This window comes from Chinchilla lanigera, unplaced genomic scaffold (genome assembly GCF_000276665.1).
Source record: "Chinchilla lanigera isolate Chin_1 unplaced genomic scaffold, ChiLan1.0 scaffold00020, whole genome shotgun sequence".
NCBI classification, from domain to species: domain Eukaryota; kingdom Metazoa; phylum Chordata; class Mammalia; order Rodentia; family Chinchillidae; genus Chinchilla; species Chinchilla lanigera.
Window position 1 is genome coordinate 27,368,545 of NW_004955421.1, and position 15,037 is coordinate 27,383,581.

The 15,037-nt window shown below is 42.3% G+C and overlaps 1 protein-coding gene and 1 long non-coding RNA gene across 11 annotated transcripts in view; one reads left to right on the forward strand and one right to left on the reverse strand.

The window, feature by feature from the left end:
* The window catches only part of Celf2 (CUGBP, Elav-like family member 2), a 310,354-nt gene extending 304,048 nt beyond the window's left edge, over nt 1-6,306 (forward strand). For all 8 annotated transcript variants that reach the window (XM_013513698.1, XM_013513697.1, XM_013513693.1 and 5 more), the window contains one exon: nt 182-6,306. The gene's annotated coding sequence lies outside the window, so the exon portion shown is untranslated. The remainder of the gene's footprint in view (nt 1-181) is intronic.
* The window catches only part of LOC102014256, a 40,951-nt gene extending 27,023 nt beyond the window's left edge, over nt 1-13,928 (reverse strand). For all 3 annotated transcript variants that reach the window (XR_001233848.1, XR_001233847.1, XR_001233846.1), the window contains exons 1-3: nt 13,776-13,928; nt 13,354-13,509; nt 12,833-12,895 (exon numbers count right to left, since the gene is read on the reverse strand). This is a non-coding gene — a long non-coding RNA (uncharacterized LOC102014256). The remainder of the gene's footprint in view (nt 1-12,832; nt 12,896-13,353; nt 13,510-13,775) is intronic.
* Between the last annotated feature and the right edge of the window lie 1,109 nt (nt 13,929-15,037).

Consider the following 15,037-nt stretch of genomic DNA (forward strand, 5'->3'; position numbering starts at 1 on the left):
CTCTTGGGGTTTCATTGTGCTGTGGAAAAAGAGTGTAAGAAATGCAAATTATGTGAATGGCTCGTAGACTCCCTAAAGACCTAAGATTTGCATTAGTTTTTCTCCTGCACCCTTAAAAGTGATTTTGTTGCTGCTGCATAGATTCTGTGTAACTTTTTACTCTTCCTTGTTTTTTCCCTAGACATCTTCATGCCCGTTAGTTCATCGTTTGCCTAGCATGTCCCTGTGGCGTCTCAAAAAAAAACAGTTTCATCGTCCCGTCATTGTTTCTGATGTCTTTCTGACCTCACATCATATTTGGTTCTCCTACTGACCTTTGATCTAGTTTGACCTTTGAAATTTGCATGTGACCTCATCTAGCTATGAATTCTGGGAAGTCAATGTGAAAAACATTGCTGCATTCATGCAAGACTGAAATTAGACAAATTAATTATAGGAAAAAAACCTGTGGCAAAAGTGTTTCTTTCTTTTTTTTTTTTTTTCTTTTCACAAAACAGACTTGAAAGTATTATACAGGGATTGGCATTCTTCCCGGTCACTGGTAACAATAGCAATATGTGTCCAGGGACACAGAATGTGGGTTTCTAACAGACTACTTCCAAAAACAGTTTGAGAAAAAAACTGTCTGACTTTAAGTCTCCAGAGGTCTGTAGTTTTTACATTTTTCAGGCAGTGTAAAGTTTTTGATAAGGCCATTTTAGGTGGCCCACTTTCTCATTGAGATATATATATAGAACCACTTTTTGTAGATTAGTATAAGGAAAATATTTACCCTGTTTTGGGGCAAATGCTACCTATTTGTGTCACCTTTTGCTGAACTGACTCACAGTTAGACAATCCATGGTTTAATGCACATGAAATTACCTATATTTTATACTGTTTCAATGTACAGGAGAAAGGTTACTGTAACTGTGTCACGTTGGTGCTTCTGTGAATTAAGTTGTGGTTTCATCACGAGTCTTACGGTCTTAATGTTCTCTGTTGATAAGACAAGCTTAGAATTGGTTTACTTAAAACAAAAAAGAACTTCAAAAAAAGTTGTTTGCTTAAAAAAAATTTCATGTGAGGAAAAAAAAACCTATTCCAGAATAAGTTTTGTGTTGGCTTGTGAAGCATTGATGTCATTTTTTTCTTTTATTGTGGACTATTTAGACGTGTTTGTGTTCAGCAAAATGTGATTTTTTTTTCTTTTAAAGAAAAAAAGTGAAAATATATAGTGCCAAATTCCAAAGGTACTTCCTTCCTAGAGCTTCAGTGTGTTTCTTGTGAGAAGTAATTTGATAACATGGGTATTTTATTATGTGTTTTGTATAAATCCCTAATATTTAAAAAAAAAAAGGCTAAAAAGTTTGTTAACTTGCTATCCTGTGGTCTTGTTGCCTGAAATTGTTATTGTTTGTTATTTCTCTATGATGTTTTGTAAGACATTGTATAAGTGCCCATGTCTCACTTTTTTAACCACTCTGCCCATCAATGCTGTGAAGCGACCTCACGATGTACTCTTCATACATATGGAAACCTCTACGGTGAGAAAGTTTTGAACTTCTAACCCTTTCTACCCAGAGCTGTCTGGGATGTTGGTAACTTTTTATACTGTCATCATTTGAATTTGTTTTGAAGTATTTCTAATTTGGATTTTTTTCTTGTATCTTCCGAGTTATTTTATTTTTACCACTTTTTTATCCTTTGAGATCCAAATTGAAGGGAGAAAAACAATTTGTTACCTACCTATAATATCTTTTCTTCTATTTAGATTATTCTTGATCTTTTTTTTTTTTTAAGAATCCCTAATGTCTTGTGTTCCTTCAGTTTAAATAAATGTGTATTGGGTAAATCCTCTGAGGGGGAAAGTAGGTAGATTCAGCCTCTAAGTAAACCTTTAAAAATGCCACATGCTTTCTGAGATCAGATTAGTGATATGCACTAGTCTAAATATTTTCAGATACCTTGCAATTAAAGGATTTGGGGGTAGGGTTGTCTCTTGAGGGACTGCTTTTGTTTCTTAAGTACAGAACTCCTGAGATGTTCCATCAGCCCTAGAGCTGGGGATTCTCTGACCCCAGGAGATACCTCCTGTGTATGCAAGGTATCCAGAAAGAGAAGCCTATTGTCCTTTCTCTCCTGTTTTGTATTGTTTTTCAGCTCAACATATTTAAAGGGGACTGGCCATATAAGCAGAGCTCTGTTCTTTACCACAGTCACTGACCAAACACCTAGCACCAACTCCTGCTGCCACTTTGTTAAGTGCCATATTACTTGGACTTTCTGTGAACAAAAACCCTAACGTTATATCCACAGCCCCAATCCAAAACTCCAACCTTCCTGAAATCAGGCCCTGGAAGCTTCTTGGTCTCAGCTCCCTCTTCCTCCTTATCCACTCCATTTGTGTGTGTGTGTGTGTGTGTGTGTGTGTGTGTGTGTATGCACGCATGTGTGGATATGTGGATATGATAGCCCTGGGATGGAAAGGACTAGCCTCTAATGATGCAAAAAAAAAAGTTTCCTTCTTATAGCACATGCACTTCTAATTAAATGATTTGTATGATCCTCACACGTGTTTACTACTGCCGGGGCCTTCCTTCATCCTTTGAGGGCTATTTTGTACTTCCTGCAGCACTCAACTTAATAAAAGTTAATGCACATGTCTCTCTCATGTATCCATTATATGATGGTGTATAGATACACACATAGAAACACAACAGGACACCACTTGAATTTCCCAAACCATTTCATTCAGAATCTATTCATTTATCTAAAAAAATTTTTTTCTGGTTTTTTCACTGAAGCAAACTGCCCTGCTTTTCTCTTACCTACTTGCATTTTCCCCAGAGAAAAACAGTGCAGCTGAAAGGAGGCTCAAAGTGTGCACTCTGAGTTGAGTGTTAATGATTTTGCAGGCAACCAAGACAGTCCATTTAGGGGGAAAGTCCTTTTCCTCTTCTTTTTTTTTTTTTGCATGTTTCATTGCTTAAAAAAATAACCCTCCCCCAACACAAACTGTCCTTTCATCTTTTAATATCAAAAGAACACTGCAAGGGTGCAGAGGGCCTGTGTCAAGAGGCAGAGCACATAGGAAGACTGCTTTTTCAAAACCCAGAGTGGAGAACAGTCATATTAAACTAAATTAGAGAAATGCGATAAAATGGCAGTCCTCAAAGGCGTAACAAGTTCATCTTTCTTTCACCATAGGGGTTATAGTTCTTTCGCTTGTGCTACTCTGGAATCATTTACTGTTTCTGTTTTTATTATCTTAAGTGCTAATTAAAAGAAGAAATAAAATTTTAAAAAAATCTGTAGTTTCATTACCTTTTTGAATAATGTCACACAAAAAAATGTATTTGTGTTTTTGTGCTGTGAGAATTGTTGTTTGTAGATTAATAATATCATTTTGTTTAATACTACAAAATAGTTTTTAAATATTGTCTGAGAAAAGCCAAAGTTAATGCAACCTAGTGGAAACTGTAAGACCATTTAAGTATTGTTTGTTTTATTGATGCATTTGGATTTTGTTGTTTGATGGAATTTGAGCCAAAAAAAAAAACAAAACAACAACAGCAACAACGCAGGCTTTCCTATTTCTACAACTGATTGTACTTATGCATTTTGTACCAGTGGAACTTTTTATACTGGAGATTAAAAAAATGGAAATTTCTGTGGCTTTCTCACGTGGGCCCCCTGAGGGTGACTGACTTCAAGTTTGATTTCTGGTTGATCGAAAGAAAGCTGCTCTTCTTTTGAGAATTAAAAACTTTGGCTTGATTTCTTTTTTCCTTTGCTTATATCTAGCATTAGAATTTTGTCTTAAAATACAGCGGTAAGTTTCACTTTTTATTCTGTATTGTGCAGTTACACAATAAGGTAATTAGATTTAGAAGTACTCAGTCACTTTAAGTGGATAAATGTATTAGTTAAGCTTTAGGGGTTTGCTTTTTTGCTGTTTAGATCAAAGTTTTTTCTGAATCTTCTGTCCTCATTGTGAACATAACCGTGTAGCTGAAACAGTCGAACTTATTTTTGTAATGTATGTTACTGTGTGATGCGGTTTTTTGCTTCTGTCTCCAATATTAAACCATTTTCCTAATACTTGTTTCTCTCTCTGCGTGTTGTATTGTTGGTAGTCATTATATGTTGGTGATGCATCTACACACCTCACTGTTTCACGTATGTTTCTTTCTATATGTTGTGTAAAAAAGATACAGTCGATTCCAGCTAAGTGAATATCTGATTTGAGGAAAGGGAAAACTGCACACCAGCCACCTTTGAATTTTGTCCAACAGCCCACTCTAACCACTGCTTCGGAGACTGATAAACTTTTTTCTATGGTTCACCTAAATAACTGCTTAGCGAGCTGGATTTGCCAAGGCAATTTATGATACTTTGACCGCACAGGATCATCTCACCTCCTCTCTGACCTCTCCCTTCCCTTGTCCCTCTCTCATGAATGAATACGAATTTATATATACATATATATGGGTGTGTGTGTGTGTGTGTGTGTGTGTATATTTGACATTCACTGAAATCTGCTGCTGCATAACCATAGAAGAGAAACAGCAGACCTGCGTTTGTTCTGTCTACTCCCAGGTCCAAAGGCACACACCCTAACAATCAAGCTCATTTTAGAAACTGGTGACCTTTTCAAAAGGGGTGAACTCTCAAGGGAAGAAAAAATAAACTGGTGAACAGAGATGTGTAAAGGGTTAAACTTAGATCTACATGTTGCCATCAGTTAATGGGACGTATAGAAAAGTAATTTATTCTCGAGGTAACTACACCCAAAGTTAACATTAACGATTAAAACACAAAAGAAAAATACTTCCAAGTGCTCAAATGGAAGTTCTATCAGTCTGGAGGGAGGGTGAAGCTTTTCCCACTAAGATCCCCACAGTGTACTTTTTCCAAAGGAAAACTCGGAAGGCCACATGCATCCACACACCCTCCCGGAGGAACCCACAGCAGTAAGCCGTGTGCCCACTATCGCCCAACACTAGCAATCCGAAAGCGAGCTGTTCCTTATACACCCTCTACATCTTAAGCTACAAGCCCTCCTCCCTTTCGTGCTCATCTTCTATGCTCAGGAATCTGACTGCTCTTAAAGTGCTCTTACAAGATTCCATCCTTGTTTGTTCCCTGTGTCTTCCTTCTCCTTTCGACTTCTCAGACGCACAAGCTCTGCCTGCCTCAGGCCATCCAGCACCTGGTGCCAATGAGCTTTCTCCCTGCAGGTGCTCAGGCTGTCCACCCTCTGGTTTCAAGGGCCCCAAGATTGGGTTTTTTAGTTGGACCAACAGGAGAGGGGCCCGGTGAGGTGGAGGAGAGGCGGCTTTCTCCCAGAGGCCGGACACCTCGGTGGTAGTAACTTCCACCAGCTCCAAACCTGCACAGATGGGAGCTGACTTCCTGCCAACACTTCTGCTTTAAATCTCATCATAGCCTTCATCACTTTGCCTCTGGAAATCCACTGCTTAGATGGCTAGAGATGCGATTTTTTTTCTTTCTTTTCTGGGGAAGAGGGGAGGTATGATGAGGGAGGGGAGATTCAGGGAAAAGGGTAAGCAAATTCTTGCCAAGACGCAAGTGTTTATTTCTACACTATATAAGTAAATGTAACCACCACTTGGCACAAGGCAAAATACTCATGCTAAATAAAGGAAGGGAAAGACAAAGCCAGTTTTTGTTGTTTTGGAAAGAAGAACAAAATAATTCTCCGAAGAAGAGAATGAAATGCTAGTTTCTTTGAGCACTTAGGTGACTGTAAAGTTGGCCCCTGCTTAAACTTACAAGTTTGATATTGTAAAACGTCACTGCAGTGTGAACAAGGTCTAGCTATTTGCCATGCATGGACCACCTTGGGAAACCACAGCACCATCGTTTCCTTGCTCATGGAAACCGCACACCTGTGCAGCCTACAGCAGTTGTGTGTTATCCGGGGGCTTGAACTTAGCTAGCAGGCTAGGAAACACAGTGAACATAAATGTACTGTGAATCGTTCCTGATAAGTGAATAAAACATTGTGACCAAACAATCAGCTTATTCACTTATCAGGAATCGGCTGTTCTGCTAATTCACTGTTTTTGTTTTTCATTTCTGTTGTAGTTCACTATTTTTGCTGTGTTCTGTTTTCTCCTCTCATGCTTGGGCAAAATCACTGGGAATATTATCTTACATGTGACCATGAAACGTTTCTATCGAGTGAAATGATATCTTAACAAAATCTATGCACTTGCTATCAGGAACACAATACTGGATGTGTCTTATATATATTGAACTATATAGTACTCGATTTCTTAAATAAAGCTTAAGAAAGGACTCTTGTGTGCAAAGTTAATGTGATTATTTTTCAAAGCAGTGTTTCTAAGGGGTATTTTTTGTTCTAAGTCTTGAGTGATACAGGATATTTTTCATTAAAATTATATCACTGGCTTTATGACTTAATATTCAATAAATTGACTTTGGAAACAAAATGGAGTGGGGGGAAGTTCTTCTGAGTGCATTTTAGTAAGAACTGTCAGGAAAACCATCCCCTTACCGGTGACCATGGCAACTTCTACCCGCGTGCTACAGTGGCCAAACAGTTCCTTCACCTCCAAAAGATCACTAGAAAGCATCAGAGTCCACCCTACCCTAGAAAACCCAACTGCCCTTCTGAGCTTCAGCTCATAAAAGGGACAAAAGAGACACAGAGCCAAGAGTAATACTGGTTTGTGTCAGTACTTTGCCGGAACGATGCGACACTAACACTGAACCCTGCTGGACAACAACGGCCGTTCTATTCACCACCACAAAATGAGAGACAGCGAGACAAAGCCTTTGATCATTCAGGATGAGAAGGGTGACATTTCAAAGTGGTATGTGAGAAAGAGACAGCCTAGAACAGTTGCAAAGCTTAAATGGGAGACCTGCTGCTTGGCCCTTTGAAAAAATATTTTTGAAATTTTTCCTGTAGGCCATAAGTTTGAACAGAATGGCATTTTCTGTTGGCTTTTTTGTGGCGGTGAGCAGCTTTGGGGTTTGTATGTTGGATTTGTTTTTCTTGTTTAACGTTTCATTCCAAGAAAAACTGCGAAATTTCTACTCACAAAATGGCACAGGCATCCTAATCCTTTATAAAACAAATCTTATTCATCCCTGGAAACGGGGGAGAGAACATGGCTAATAAAAATCCACTGATAATTCCAAATTATTCTTCTGGTCTCTGCCTCTTCCCACTCAAACTTGTCACACACCCAGAAACTTCTGGTGAAAACGAGGGATGAGAGAACTAACCAAGGGAGAGGAACAGGTAGCCAGCCGAAGGAGTCTGGGTAAACAGCCCTTACTGGCCCCCTGCAGTCGGGGGTGGGGCAGAGCAAACACTGTGAAAGCTCCTGGTCTGAGTAAAGCGGGCTCACTGTTGAGAGTTGACTGCATACAGAGATGCCCTACGGAAATTCTCCTCTCACAGTCTTCCCTTGTTAGTAACACAGCTAGAAACAGCACACATCCAAGGCCATTGTGAGTAGGAGGGCTCTGAACCGTGCACGAGCAAGAAAGAAAGAAACCAGCATATTCCCTTCCTTGCACCTCTAGACCAGGAGCTCCCAAGCCTCCCAAGCCAAAGATGCAGGGAGATGTGAGGTAGTTTAAGCCAGGTCTCTTGCAGAAGAGCTATTCTATGGGGAGTGCTGCATTTCATTTAACCTCTTTACTGGTCAGCAAATCAGACTAGCACCAACTTCTACTTGGCTGCACTGGGAGGATGTTTTTAAGGAGGGAAAAAAAATGTTTATACCTATGGACTGTGTTCACAACGGGCCAATTACAATGAAAGCTGCTCAGAACAATCCCCAGTTTGGGGAGATGATGATCCTGCTACCATGAGGCTGGTGTGAAAGGTACAGAAAGTGAGTACATTCTCTGGGGAGGCAGACTACCTTGGTTTGAATGCTAGCTTTCCCACTGATTGATCACCACGTAACCTCTCTAGGCCTTAATTTTCTCATAAGCAAAATGAACATAATAAGAGGCTGTTGTGAGGATTAACGACACCAATATATATTATATATTTTGATCCTATCTTAAGTACTCAATAAATGTCAGCCAGTTAAAAGCAGTGAGTGCCCACTGACATGGCCACCTGAACACCGCTGCTGGCCTGGTCTACTCCCTTCTCTGACCAGGTGTCCTCTTGGCCAGCCCCGGAAAGCCCCACAGCTTTCCCTAGGTAACTACTACAGGATAGGGCTGGACCAGAAACCCACAGCACTTCCAGCAGAGATCTCAGGACTCGTAAGGCTCAGAACGGGCATTTTCTCATGAGAAACTGCCCACTAGCGGCACCCCACCTTACAGGTTAGCACACCGCACACTTCTGCCTTCAGGCAGCAGACCAACAGCTCGCTGCATTCTCAGAAAAGAAAACCACTTCCTCACACTAAGCCACGCCATCCTTCGTCTTCAGTATTACATTTAGTCATCTTCCCCAAAAGGAAAGCTTAGCCTATCTAGTTTGTGCCCAAGGCAGAAGAGAAAAGATCACCTATCAGTTTGCCTATAGCAAGCCTGTACGTTCTAGGCCCTTGCAAGGCAAAGTGCTGTCCTTGGCACCAAGGAGAGTCATTCTATCCGTGAGCACTTTGGGAAGAGCAGAGGCTGTGCTCAGAAGCACAGATGCCGCCAAGCAAAGAGCTTTCTATATCCACCTTCACCCTACCCCCAGTTAAACCAAAAATACTGTTTTTACTTGTTTTACTTATTAGTGATGTATGTCACATTTTATTTAGAAAAAGTTTTGCTACTCAAAGCACAAACATTAAAAGCCACTGATTTAGCAGCGAGTAACTCTGAGATTTATCATTACCTAAACCTATGGCAAACACTGTCTGGGGAGTCACTGTCGTCTCTCTTCTTCCCTCGCCTCTTTAACCCTGCTGTCTTCCCAAAGTCCTCTGTCTGTGATGCAACACAGCATTCACTACTTATCTGTACTGTCTATTTGTCTGTTTGCTAAGCAACTCTGTGTTCTTTCAGGGAAGCAACTGTATCTCATCCCCGCATCCCCAGTGCCACAGTGCCTGCCATACAGTCAGTGTTTAAGAATGTTGGCTGGATGGACAGACGGATGGATGGGGAAATGGCTGGATGTGCCAGGCGCTTTGGCTCAGGCTAGACGAAAGCATTATTAAATGGACAATAACTCAGGAAGTACATGTGGAAAGAACTCTGGCTGGGGAATGGGCTGAGGAAGGCTGAAAGTGGGGCTTCTGGGCAGAAGTCAGGAAACAGTATTGGAGGTTTGGGACACAGATGGGAATGAAAAAGAACACTCATGCCTGTGCATCCCAAATGTACAGACAGATGCCCTTGTTGCCACAGAGCTCAGCAGCACTGGGTCCCGAATGCAAGGACACGTGTACAACTAGGTCAAGCTACTTCGGGTCTACCGTCATTCCCTTTTAGCAGAACTTCACACCCTCTCAGGAATGTTTTACAGCTAGGCAATGTCTCTTGATAGAATTTTAACATCTAAAAGGTCAGAAGAGCCAAAGAACTGAGTACCAATCAGTAGAAAACTATGACTGAAGGTGCCTGGTTCTGAAAAGCATGTGAACTCCTCTTCCCTGTTGCCCCATCACAACTGCTCTGGGACACGGCAAGTCAGAGATTACAGCAGGACAGGGTCTAGGGAGCCACAAGCAGCAAAGCATACCCGTGCCACCAGAACTGCCAGGAAGGCAACGGGTTCAAACTGCTGCTGGACGCCAACTAGCTCCAGGCATTCAGGCAATATCCTTAATTCCTTTGTGTCTCAACTTCAACAGCGCTTCCAAGGAGGCAGGGCAGGATTCATCATTCACCCATCCAAAACACAAGCACCCAAAAGCTAACCGACACCAGATAACCTGGTAGGGGCTGAGAATGCAAATAAATGTATCAACCCTGCCTCCATGAGTCTGCCATAACTGGCCTCTCTGCCAAATAAGGGGAAAGCCTATAAACAGGTAAGAGAATGGACACTGTGGCACCACGGTGCCTGGATGGGACTGTGTGCTGAAAACCCAGGAAGAGCAACCAGGGATATAGCTCAGTGGTGCCTGCCTGGCAAACGCAAGGTCCTCAATTCGATTCCCAGTACTGCACCACCACCACCTAAGAGTAACATCTCTTCCAGACTCTCTAGCCCAGTCATGGTGAACCCTTTACAGCTTTCAATGGTACAAACGGCCTACTGTGGCATGTGTGCCATAGGTTTGCCACCACTGCTCTAGCCCCCAGCTGATCTTACTACTGGTCAAACTCAGTGTCCCCGTGCTAGAGTTTACATCTCTGTCCTGGGAGAGAATAGCATGGGTGGTGAGGGCAGAGGAGCTGCTCCTGAAGTTTTCTACCTACAAATATCTCTCACAAGGGCAGAGCTGACCAAAGGGGACCTACATGTTCAAGAGTCACATTTACAAACTGGCCATCTATGGCACATTTTCACCAGTCCACAAAATATGACCCACCCAATAACTTCACCTCCTTAAACACTACAAACCGAGACGCTGGGAAGCTTATGAAGCAAGGGAGAGGAGGGGCTTCAGAGGAAACAGAGCTTCTGTGAGAATGAGGGCTGGAGGTTGCAGCGTGAGAAGAACGCCCTGTTGATCTGACACCCACCATCCGCCTGTAACTCCAGGGACCCAACCCCACAAGCTTGCATTCAGCTGTCACCTTCCCGCCCCGCCTGACTGTGTCCCCCGCCGAGGTGGCCCACTCAGTTTCTCCTACAAGCTTCCTGTTCCTAGCACCAATTAAAACCAGTAGCTTTAAAACGTTGCTGACTGCCTACTTTCCCTGGCACTTGCCTCTCAGCAGCGCAAGGGTCAAAGAAGGCTCTCAAGTGACTGCCTTGTCCCTGGGAAGCAAAAAAGCAAGTAAGGCAGTCCTCTGGTGTTAACCAGAGCAAACCAAAAAAGTATATACTGATACATCCTACACCCACACAATTACAACTCTCCAGCTTATCATTTGGATAAATCAACTTATAGTATAGTATTAATTTAGAAGCAGTGATCTAAAGTAATGTTTTCCAGATTAAATTATACAGACATTAACTACAAGTTAATCTTTGGAAAAAATAAATCTGGTAACCAAAAAGGTCTGAAAAGTGCTGTTAAACGTACACTCTTCTTGCAAATCCACAATGTGTAGTAACATATTAAATGCTCTGAATGGTCTCCCAACAAAATACACCAATTTAACTTTGTTTAACCTGGTGTTTAAGTTACGCATTTCTTCTTGAAATTTTTTTTATCATTCGATATCTGTTTAACCAGAGGGTTGATACAAGGTGGTAGTAAAGAGAGTAGACTTTGGAACAATACCACCTGGATTTGAATCATGATTCTGCCCCCAAGTTACTCAGTTTATCTGTATACAGTAATGGATATAATAATGCTAATACCTACCTATGTGCAAAGTATTCACAACAGTATTTGTATGTATTTTGTAACACAATAAGCATTACATAAGTGTTTATTAACATCTAGCAGAACCAGTGTTCTAAGACACTTGGGAAATGCTAGCAGAGCATTAGAATCCCTGTGGAATTCTAAGGAACCTATCTCAAGAAGATTACAAACTAATTGGAGAAAAGAATATATAATTATGACACAGTTTGTTAGATCATAAAAAGTAAAGACTTAGGAGCCAGAGAAGGAAAGAATAATATTTCTAATGATAAGGGAAGGAAAAGGAGAAATCCATAGCCAAACTGACATAAATCCCAAATGCAAGCAGTTATTTCATCAGGCAGAAGAGTGGAAAATGACAGCAGCAAAAGCAGGAAAAAAGAAGGGAGATGGACAACTAGGGGCAGGTGTGACAAGAAAGCCAAGGTGACAGCAGATGTCTTTGCAATTTATAAAGAAGAAGCCCATAACAACAGAAGTGGTGTAACGACACAGGCTTCTGAAAGGTTCACATCTGCACTGGTCTTGATCTCAGAAGGTATGGGCCAGAATACACAAATAGGTGCTAAGGAGCTCATCCTGCAAGAATGTCAAGAGGAGAAGAGGACCTGCCCTGAACTGTGAGCCATACTGACAGCAAGATCCAGGAGAATGGTACTTACGGAGCTCGTTGGAAATGCTCTAGACCACCTGGGATGTTAACTTTTGGTGCTATAGTACACTCTGGTCAGGAACCCTTTTCAGTGGCAGCCTCTCCTTCCCTGATGACAGAGCCTGGGTCTTCTATCCAGTTGATGTAGTTTGAGTCCCTTCTCCCTCTTTCATCCTGCCTGAGGGACTTCCAAGTGCCATGTGCATCCACGAAACTGTTCCAGAATGTGTTCCAAAATGACCAAGTCCCAGTGTATGAGGACCAGCCCCCAAGATGCCATAAGACCACACAAAGAGGCAGGCAGATCCAAGACTGCACAGAGTGAAATTTAGTGGAGACTTACTGACAGAAGCACAGTTCTGGGTGACAGTAAAACCAGGCAGATCTCCACAGCTTGGGTCAGTAGCTGATAAAGTGGTTGGAACAAAGGTGATTGCACTCAAACCAGAATGTACCTAGTTTATCTCAAGCCAGTATCAGAGTCAGGAACATTCCTGATGGTAGAGCTGCACGTGGTGTTATACAACTTTTTCAATTTATAGTGTGCAGGGAAACTGTGGGAAAAACCAAACCGGGTTACTCAGGAGCAACCCTGAGGCAGTTATGATTCAAGATGGCCACAGTTATATCAACCTGAAGCCATATAATACAGCTACTTGACACAGGGACATGCTGAAATACCTGAATTTATAAAGCAATATATTTCCAACACTTGCCTCATTACCAGTGGTACTGGCTCAAAGGTACTCACCCTATCCCTGATACCCTTCATTCTGCTGTCCACTCCGTGGCCAAAGTGCATCCCTGAGGTTCACTGGGAGAAAAAATGTCTGCTGTACACATTACTTGGTAGTTTTTTCTCCTTTTTGTCATGCCTCTGTCAAAACAGCTGCATCAAAACCATTATAAATTTTTCTATATCAAGCTATGATACTTTCTAACACCACCCAGATTACTCAAATCCCCAGTTAATAGTAGCTCACGAATTAGCTGCCTGCCTTGACTTGCAGCTGAAAGCTCTTCCAAATCCTTATCAGTCACATCCCTTCCTGCGTGAAGACCCTGTTCTCTTTTTGCTGACTTTCTACTTTCAGACTGCCTCAGCCAAGACACGTGCTATACTGTGAACCTGCAATACAGTGCTGGCCGGAGTTCTACCTGCAAGCTCCCAGGGCACAGGTGTCTCCCAGCCAAATGCTGCACCTGCTACCTGCTAGCATTCCAACCAGGAAGGGGTGCCCACTCCAAAAATGCCTAACAAGCTCCACTTACCAACAGAAGTCTTTCATTTCACACTTAGCTAAAACGCTTAAAATGCAGCAATTTTAAAACTGGTAACAATTAAACAATAACAATTCCACCTGATAACATGAATGGTTCTTCTTTGAAGAGTGATTTTAATCAAACAGAGTAGCTGACACAAAGAGCCTGAAAGGAGAAGGCAGGACATGGTCAGTGGCTGCCCAAACACAAATTACTTCTACCCCATAAAACTGCTATTGGCACCTTTACTGCGTCAGGCGCTGTACTATAGGGACTTGCCACATATTATCGTCTTTAATCCTCAGAGCGACAGGACATTATGGTTCCATTTTGTAAGCGAGCCAACTGGTTTTACGAATGAAGTGTCTACCTAAGGCCAAACAGCCAGTGTACTGCCCCCGCCCCGGGCCTACACACTGGGAGGCGCTCACCTGGGTTCTCCCAGAAATGAGGTCCAGCCGACACCTGGTCTGCTGTGGGCTGGCGCTGCTTTTCAACGGCTCAGCCAACCAAGACGGCCTCAACCCACGGCCTCGCCGCACAGCGCACAGCACGCCCAGTGGAGAGCGAGGCGCGCCTTCTTCCGGCGGGTAAGGCCCGGAGGAACCTGGGACATCCGGTTCCGTGCAAAGCACTGTGGGTTGCAGAGGGGTGAGGGGTGGGCGGTGCTCTAGAAGCCACGCCCACAACCCTTTCTGAGAGTCCTGTGGTGCGGAATTTGTTCTCCTCCGTTCCTGCTCTCTGGTTCCCAGTCCAGCAGAGTGGAGCCAAAAGCAGCCACATTCACCATTGCTGTTTTCTTTTCTGGCTCCAACCCTCTGCCTGTTCCCCACTCCAGAGTATTTTGCCTCTTAGGTAGAAAAATAAAACTGACCAGCAAACAATTTTTCTGGTATTTCTTACCCTAATGCTCAGTTCTTAAACACAAATGCCAAGCATTCGGTATTCTCTTCTTTGACTTCACTCTCCTGTGGGGTAGGGGTGCCACAGAAAATGCACGACACATTTAAATGGGCACATTTAAATCTCAGAAAGAAGAGCTGGGCGTGGTGGTGCACTCCTGTAATCCCAGTACTTGGGAGGCTGAGGCAGGAGGATCCTTTTGAGTTTGAGACCAGCCTCGGCTACAAAGTGAGCTTAAGGCCAGCCTGAACTGCATAGTGAAACCATTTCAAAAAGACAGAAAAAAAAAAAAAGATATAAATTTCAGAAAAAGCACTAAATACTTCACAGGATATGCTTCTACTAAAAATTGTTATTTATGTGATTTGAATATAAATTGGTATTGTGTATTTTTATTTGCTAAATCTGGCAACTCTGTTTTGGAGAAACAGAAGCTTCTTTTCTGGTACCCTTAATGGGGGTAGTGCTGAGGGACGAATGGTATGGAAGGTTATGTTATTATTTCACAATATCATTTTCCCATACAAATAAAAATGTATCCCTTTTATGAACTCTGATTCTCAGTACTGGAAAAAAAAAAACAAAAAAAAAGAGAGATTGAAACCTTTTATGAACTCTGAGGACACATAATAGGATGCATTATCTGTTCAATCTATGGAATTGAACAGTCTCAAGGTATTTGGAACAAAAAACCCGCCGTGTATTACATAAGGTACGAAGCACACATTTCTGCAGGTACACTTATTGCAACCTGCTCTCCTGTGACTGTGTTTCGGTCAGGAACATTCAG